Source organism: Salmo salar, chromosome 19, assembly GCF_965601325.2.
Source record: "Salmo salar chromosome 19, fSalSal1, whole genome shotgun sequence".
NCBI lineage: Eukaryota > Metazoa > Chordata > Actinopteri > Salmoniformes > Salmonidae > Salmo > Salmo salar.
The window spans coordinates 69,966,832-69,975,758 of NC_138309.1; the positions used below are offsets into that span (position 1 = coordinate 69,966,832).

The 8,927-nt window shown below is 41.7% G+C and overlaps 1 long non-coding RNA gene across 1 annotated transcript in view; it reads right to left on the reverse strand.

Moving 5' to 3' along the window:
* The window catches only part of LOC123728952 (uncharacterized), a 31,257-nt gene extending 23,293 nt beyond the window's left edge, over positions 1 to 7,964 (reverse strand). The window contains exons 1-2 of the long non-coding RNA XR_006760637.2: positions 7,398 to 7,964; positions 7,044 to 7,237 (exon numbers count right to left, since the gene is read on the reverse strand). This is a non-coding gene — a long non-coding RNA (uncharacterized LOC123728952). The remainder of the gene's footprint in view (positions 1 to 7,043; positions 7,238 to 7,397) is intronic.
* Between the last annotated feature and the right edge of the window lie 963 nt (positions 7,965 to 8,927).

An 8,927-nucleotide genomic window follows, 5' to 3' on the forward strand; every position in this document is an offset into this window, starting at 1 on the left:
CAGGACCTTAATGTGCTTCTTCTTGAGCCACTCCTTTGTTGCCTTGGCCGTGTGTTTTGGGTCATTGTCATGCTGGAATACCCATCCACGACCCATTTTCAATGCCCTGGCTAAAGGAAGGAGGTTCTCACCCAAGATTTGACAGTACATGGCCCCGTCAAATGATGTGGTGAAGTTGTCCTGTCCCCTTAGCAGAAAAACACCCCCAAAGCATAACATTTCCACCTCCATGTTTGACGGTGGAGATGATGTTCTTGGGGTCATAGGCAGCATTCCTCCTCCTCCAAGCACGGCGAGTTGAGTTAACCTGTTAGGGCTAGGGGGCAGCATTGACACGGCTGAAAAAAAACATACCCGATTTAATCTGGTTACCACTCCTACTCAGTAACTAGAATATGCATATACTTATTACATATGGATAGAAAACACCCTAAATTTTCTAAAACTGTTTGAATGGTGTCTGTGAGTATAACAGAACTCAAATGGCAGGTCAAAACCTGAGAGATTCCTTTACAGGAAGTGGCCTGTCTGACCATTTCTGGAACTTCTTTGCCATCTCTATCATTTACTAAGGATCTCTGCTCTAACGTGACACTTCCCACGTCTTCCATAGGCTCTCAGAGCCCGGGAAAAAAGAGAATGTCGTCATTCCAGCCCCAGGCTGAAACACATTATCGCCTTTCTCAAGTGGCCCATCAAGAGACACTAGCTTATGCGCGTGACCCCGACCGCCCCCGCCTTTGGGATTTTTTCCTCTGTTTGCCGAAAAGGAGATTCCCTGTCGGAATATTATCGCTTTTCTACGAGAAAAATGACGTAAAAATTGATTTTAAACAGCGGTTGACATGCTTCGACGTACGGCAATGGAATACTTTGAATTTTATTGTCAGGAATTGCGCCAAGCGCGCGACACTTCTTTACTATTTCGGATAGTGTCTGGAACGCACGAACAAAACGCCGCTATTCGGATATAACGATGGATTATTTTGGACCAAACCAACATTTGTTATTGAAGTAGACGTCCTGGGTGTGCATTCTGACGAAGACAACAAAAGGTAATGACATTTTTATAATAGTAAATATGATTATGGTGAGTGCTAAACTTGCCGGGTGTCTAAATAGCGAGCCCGTGATGCCTGGGCTATGTACTTAGAATATTGCAAAATGTGCTTTCACCAAAAAGCTATTTTAAAATCGGACATATCGAGTGCATAGAGGAGGTCTGTATCTATAATTCTTAAAATAATTGTTATGCTTTTTGTGAACGTTTATCGTGAGTAATTTAGTAAAATGTTAGCGAATTCCCCGTAAGTTTGCGGGGGGTATGCTAGTTCTGAACGTCACATGCTAATGTAAAAAGCTGGTTTTTGATATAAATATGAACTTGATTGAACAAAACATGCATGTATTGTATAACATAATGTCCTAGGGTTGTCATCTGATGAAGATCATCAAAGGTGAGTGCTGCATTTAGCTGTCTTCTGGGTTTTGGTGACATTATATGCTGGCTTGAAAAATGGGTGTCTGATTATTTCTGGCTTGGTACTCTGCTGACATAATCTAATGTTTTGCTTTCGTTGTAAAGCCTTTTTGAAATCGGACAGTGTGGTTAGATTAACGAGAGTCTTATCTTTAAATGGCTGTAAAATAGTCATATGTTTGAGAAATTGAAGTAATAGGATTTTGAAGATTTTGAAAATCGCGCCACAGGCTGGCAGTGGCTGTTACGTAGGTGGGACGAATTCGTCCCGCCGGTCCCATAGAGGTTAATGCCCAAGAGCTCCATTTTGGTCTCATCTGACCACAACAATTTCACCAGTTGTCCTCTGAATCATTCAGATGTTCATTGGCAAACTTCAGACGGGCATGTATATGTGCTTTCTTGAGCAGGGGGACCTTGCGGGCGCTGCAGGATTTCAGTCCTTCACGGCGTAGTGTGTTACCAATTGTTTTCTTGGTGACTATGGTCCCAGCTGCCTTGAGATCATTGACAAGATCCTCCCGTGTAGTTCTGGGCTGATTCCTCACCGTTCACATGATCATTGCAACTCCACGAGGTGAGATCTTGCATGGAGCCCCAGTCCGAGGGATATTGACAGTTCTTTTGTGTTTCTTCCATTTGCAAATAATCGCACCAAATGTTGTCACCTTCTCACCAAGCTGCTTGGCGATGGTCTTGTAGCCCATTCCAGCCTTGTGTAGGTCTACAATCTTGTCACTGACATCCTTGGAGAGCTCTTTGGTCTTGGCCATGGTGGAGAGTTTGGAATCTGCTTGATTGATTGCTTCTGTGGACAGGTGTCTTTTATACAGGTAACAAGCTGTGTTTAGGAGCACTCCCTTTAAGAGTGTGCTCCTGATCTCAGCTCATTACCTGTATAAAAGACACGTGGGAGCCAGAAATCTTTCTGATTGGGAGGGTCAAATACTTATTTCCCTCATTAAAATGCAAATCAATTTATAACATTTTTAACATGTGTTTTTCTGGATTTTGTTATTGTTACTCTGTCTCTCACTGTTCAAATAAACCTACCATTAAAATTATAGACTGCCCACTGACAAAGAAATTATCAAACATACAAAATCAGCAGGGGATCAAATACTTTTTTCCCCCCACTGTATGTATGCATGCATGTATGTATGTATGTATGTATGTATGCATGCATGTATGTATGCATGTATATGCAGTATATACACGAAACAGAAATATATAAAAGCAGCATGCAACAATTTCAAAGATTTTACTGAGATACAGTTCATAAACTCAGCAAAAAAAGAAACCCCCCCTTTTCAGGACGCTGTCTTTCAAAGATAATTTGTAAAAATCCAAATAACTTCACAGATCTTCATTGTAAAGGGTTTAAAGACTGTTTCCCATGCTTGTTCAATGAACCATAACCAATTAATGAACATGCACCTGTGGAATGGTCATTAACCTGTTGGGGGTAGGGGGCAGTATTTACACGGCCGGATAAAAAACGTACCCGATTTAATCTGGTTATTACTACTGCCCAGAAACTAGAATATGCATAGAATTATTGGCTTTGGATAGAAAACACCCTAAAGTTTCTAAAACTGTTTGAATGGTGTCTGTGAGTATAACAGAACTCATATGGCAGGCAAAAACCTGAGAAGATTCCTTACAGGAAGTGCCCTCTCTGACCATTCCTTGAGCTTCTTGACTCTGTTTATTGAAGACTGAGGATCTTTGCTGTAACGTGACACTTCCTACGGCTCCCATAGGCTCTCAGAAGGCGGGAAAAAGCTGAATGATGTAATTCCAGCCCCAGGCTGAAACACATTAGCGCTTTTGGCAAGTGCTCTATCAGAGGACAATGGGCTGAGGCGCGTGCACGAGTCGACCCCATGTTTTTATTTTCTATCGTCTTTGAACCTAAACACAGATTCCCGGTCGGAATATTATCGCTTTTTTACGAGAAAAATGGCATAAAAATTGATTTTAAACAGCGGTTGACATGCTTCTAAGTACGGTAATGAAATATTTAGACATTTTTTGTCACGAAATGCGTCGTGCGCGTCACCCTTCTTTACCATTCGGATAGTGTCTTGAACGCATGAACAAAACAGAGGATATTTGAACATAACTATGGATTATTTTGAACCAAACCAACATTTGTTATTGAAGTAGACGTCCTAGGAGTGCATTCTGACGAAGACAGCAAAGGTAATAACATTTTTCTTATAGTAAATCTGATTTTGGTGAGTGCTAAACTTGGTGGGTGTCTAAATAGCTAGCCCTGTGATGCCAGGCTATCTACTGAGAATATTGCAAAATGTGCTTTCACCGAAAAGCTATTTTAAAATCGGACATAGCGAGTGCATAGAAGAGTTCTATATCTATAATTCTTTAAATAATTGTTCTGTTTTTTGTGATCTTGAGTAATTTAGTAAATTCACCGGAAGTTTGCTAGTTCTGAACGTCACATGCTAATGTAAAAATCTGTTTTTTGATATAAATATGAACTTGATTGAACAAAACATGCATGTATTGTATAACATAATGTCCTAGGCTTGTCATCTGATGAATATCAAAGGTTAGTGCTGCATTTAGCTGTGGTTTGGGTTTATGTGACATTATATGCTAGCTTGAAAAATGGGTGTCTGATTATTTCTGGCTGGGTACTCTGCTGACATAATCTAATGTTTTGCTTTCGTTGTGAAGCCTTTTTGAAATCGGACAGTGTGGTTAGATTAACGAGAGTCTCGTCTTTAAAATGGTGTAAAATAGTCATATGTTTGAGAAATTGAAGTAATAGCATTTCTAAGGTATTTGAATAACGCGCCACGGGATTCAACTGGCTGTTGAGTAGGTGGGACGATTTTGTCCCGCCGACCCTAGAGAGGTTAAGACACTAACAGCTTACAGACGGTAGGCAATTAAGGTCACAGATATGAAAACTTAGGACACTAAAGAGGCCTCTACTGACTCTGAAAAACACCAATAGAAAGATGCCCAGGGTCCCTGCTCATCTGCGTGAATGTGCCTTAGGCATGCTGCAAGGAGGCATGAGGACTGCAGATACTGTGAGACGCCTAAGACAGCGTTACAGTGAGACAGGATGGACAGCTGATCGTTCTCACAGTGGCAGACCACGTGTAACAACACCTGCACAGGATCGGTACATCCGAACATCACACCTGTGGGACAGGTACAGGATAGCAACAAAAACTGCCCGAGTTACACCAGGAACGCACAATCCCTCCATAAGTGCTCAGACTGTCCGCAATAGACTGAGAGAGTCTGGACTGAGGGCTTGTAGGCCTGTTGTAAGGCAGGACCTCACAGTTATCACCGTCAACAACGTCGGCTATAGGCACAAACCCACCATCGCTGGACCAGACAGGACTGGCAAAAAAGTGCTCTTCACTGACGAGTCATGGTTTTGTCTCATCAGGGGTGATGGTCGGATTCGCGTTTATTGTCGAATGAGTGAGCATTACTCTGGACGCGGGATCGATTTGGAGGTGGAGGGTCCGTCATGGTCTGGGGCGGTGTGTCACAGCATCATCGGACTGAGCTTGTTGTCATTGCAGGCAATCTCAACGCTGTGCGTTACAAGGAAGACATCCTCCTCCCTCATGTTGAGACATCTGTGGCATTGTGTTGTGACAAAACTGCACATTTTAGAGTGGCCTTTTATTGTCCCCAGCACATCAGCTTCTTGATATGCCACACCTTTCAGGTGGATGGATTATCTTGGCAAATGCTTACTAACAGGGATGTAACAGGGTAAACACATTTGTGCACAAAATTTGAGAGAAATAAACTTTTTGTTCATATGGAACATTTCTGGGATCTTTTATTTCAGCTCATGAAACATGGGACCAACACTTTACATGTTGCATTTATATTTTTGCATAAAGTAAGTAACCCAATCAACATTTGTCATACATTGAGACCCCTCCAGCGCCAACCCCATTATCTCCTCAAATGTATACAGATGAAATCATCTGCTCAGACAGTGGTGAGTTTTCGCATACAATAGTTTCCCGCTGAACTACCATTTTGCACAAAGATATTTTGTTTTGGCATTCTTTGTTTTGGTTGTGAATGTATGGGAAAAAATTAAGAGGCTCTTCATGAATTATCATTCATATCTATTTATTGAGTACCTATAATCTATGGACTTGGCTAGTTGGCTTCAGCAATGCTAAACAGACAATAATATGCATGGTACAGAAATGTAGGCTACAAACTACAGTATGAATCAGGCCGTTAGGGACAACCATTAAAATAATTTTAATTCAATGACAACACAGTATGAACAGTAATGTACACAGTATGAACCAGTCTGCTAGCCCACAGCCATTTAACACTAAAACTGCTCAATCAGTCATTTTGATTGCTCATGAAAAAAATACATTTTACAGACACTCTTATCCAGAGAAATGTATAGGAGCAATTAAGGTTAAGTGGCATGATCAAGGGCACAGGCAGGTTTTTCCCCTAGTTGGCTTGGGGATTCAAACCAGCAATCTTTCAGTTATTGGCCTGATGCGCTTAACCACTAAACTACCTGTCACCCTCTAGATTAGGATCAGTGAGTACCCAGAGGCGCCTTTCAAACACAAATATTTAGGAGGTATATCCCAATATAATATGAATTGGACATAAAGGGGTTTGCACAATTTCTCTCATATCTCAAGAATTGAGACACCTAGGACTCATGACCTGTTCAGAGGACCTCAGCTCAGACTCCCCTGGGGTAAGTGTGATGGTGAAATGCAGGGCACAGTTAAAGACGCTGTGGGAGAGGAGGCAATTCAGTCTTATTTGCGCTCCATAATCAGGCCTTCTGAGGTTTGGCGAGTCTGGAGCGTCTTCTGGACCATGTCCTTCCACTAGTCGTCTGAGATCTCCGGGGCCCTGTCAAGATGGCCAGAGAGGGTAGGGCCACTGCTGCCATGGTTCGCTACACTAGCTCCACGTGGTCTTCATCCATGAGGATGGAGGCTGCATTGCACTGAGCAGCGGCTCCTTCTGGTCCTCCTTCTCTGCCAATTTTAAAGTCATGCCCCCCCCCCCCCCCTCCTTGACTTTTCCTAAATGAGTCTATATAACAGACTGCCATTGTTAGGATCTTAATATCATAAACAGAGCTGTAATTATAACCAGTTTTAGAAGGGCATGCCATTTTTTTAAAGGTTTTCCCCCGTTGCCCTTCCTCCTGACAGTAGGGCCTGCTCTGCTCTTTCTCCCAACAGTGGAAGGTGCCATGCCAATTTGATAATCACCCCGGTAATTGCCAAAAAAACTGAACCAAAATTATACCAAAACTGATTTCACACATATAACAGATGAAATACACTATATATACACAAAAGTATGTGGACACCAGTGGAGGCTGGTGACTTGAACAATTGAGGAGGATGGGAGACCCATAGTATAGGCGCGAAATGCACGTAGATGGCAAAGCGTGTTTAAAAGAAATCGTCAAAGACTGATTATTTTAACCTCAAGCATTTAATAAAGACGTTTATAGCACAGTATTATGGGGAATGGGAACGAGAGAGCTACTTACAGTGTTGGGAAGGGATCACAGCAGTGATTGAATGAGGGTATGAGGCATGAGTTGAGGTGTTCAGAGGTTCGACTTCAGTGAAGGACGGGGGCTGAGGTGTTCATAGACTTCAGTGCAGGACAGGCTCATCATGGATGGATGGATGGTGTTCGGAGAGAGCTCAACTCTTCCACTGAGGGCAGGACAGGATTTGACTGGGAGGACAAAAAACAATAACACAACACAGTTAGACAAAAGAGCTAAGAATGAGTTAGTCCAAGCAAGGATTAAAATCATTGATGTGTAATAATATGATTGTGTTTGTGTGATTGACTCTACATACAGTAATGAGAGAAAATGTATAAGTGTACTCACAGTGCTGGGACAGGAAACATTCAACTTGCCAGTGAATGAGCGGGCACATGAAACGTGGCTTCAGTTCATGTCAGGAGAGAGATGACAACGGTAGTGGTCATCACCTCTTAATAAGGATCAGACCCTTTTTTTTCAATTTCTGCCTAAAATGACATACCCAAATCTAACTGCCTGTAGCTCAGAACCTGAAGCAAGGATTTGCATATTCTTGATACCATTGGAAAGGAAACACTTTGAAGTTTATGGAAGTTTGTGGAAATTTGAAATGAATGTAGGAGAATATAACACATTAGCTCTGGAAAAAGATAATACAAATCATCTTTGAAATGCAAGAGAAAGGCCATCCATTGAGATAGAATTATGGGTGTGAATTTAGATGTTGTCCACAAGATGGCAGCAGTATGTGTGCAAAGGTTCAGACTGATCCAGTGAAGAATTACATGCCAGGAGTTTGCCCAAATGTTCTGAAATGGTCAAACTAAACATTTTCAAGGACATAACTATAGAGAACATACAAAAATAATATGGTAATAAAAACATTTGTTTACAAGCTCCCAGGAATATCATACATGATGGATAATTTGCTTCCCTACAGAAAAAACACCAACCTTCACACATCTAGATGTCCGGGCAGGGTGTGTGTGGAGCCAGGGACAGCTGTGGTGTCAAACTGTAGAACCCAGTTCCTACATTTGAATTTAAAAATGTATTTGTTATAAACAAAACTCACTACATTTTATCTCTGGGACCCTCAGGATGACAAATCAGAGCAAGTTACTGAATGTAAGTACATTATTTACCTTCAGAGGTGAATGTGTCAAACCAGTTGACGTGATAAAGTGTTTGTTGTTGTAGACTATCCTCAAACATGCCATTTTTTTTTTGCTGTAATAGCTACTGTAAATTGGACACTGCAGTTAGATTAACAAGAATTTAAGCTTTCTGCCCAAATAAGACATGTCTATTTTTATTTAACCAGGCAAGTCAGTTAAGAACAAATTCTTATTTACAATTACGGCCAATCCCGGCCAAACCCAGACAAAGCTGGGCCAATTGTGCTCCACCCTATGGGACTCCCAATCACAGCCAGATGTGATGCAGCTTTTATTTCAACCAGCTACTGCAATGACACCTCTTGCATTGCATTGTCTTAGAACAGTGCTCCACTCGGGAGCCCAGAAAGGTGGCTGTTGCTTACAATGTCATTCTAGTCTCATTATCGCATATTGAACAACAGTCCCAGTTTAGGGACACTGATCCCGTAGAGGTTAATTAAATCAGGGAACAGGAGGGGAGTTAGCTGTAAATACAAATAGCATATACATTCCATTACAGCTGCACCATTGTATGTTTGGGCAACAAGTTTCTCCATGAATATAAACTCAGACATTTCAGAAATCAAAGTCAAACAGACTGAGACATCAAAGTAGCCCAAGAAATGTTCCTGAATAAAGCCCTGATCATCCTGACGATAACTGACAACTGCAAGCAGACTGGTCTGACAACTGCATAGACATGTGTCTACTGTCC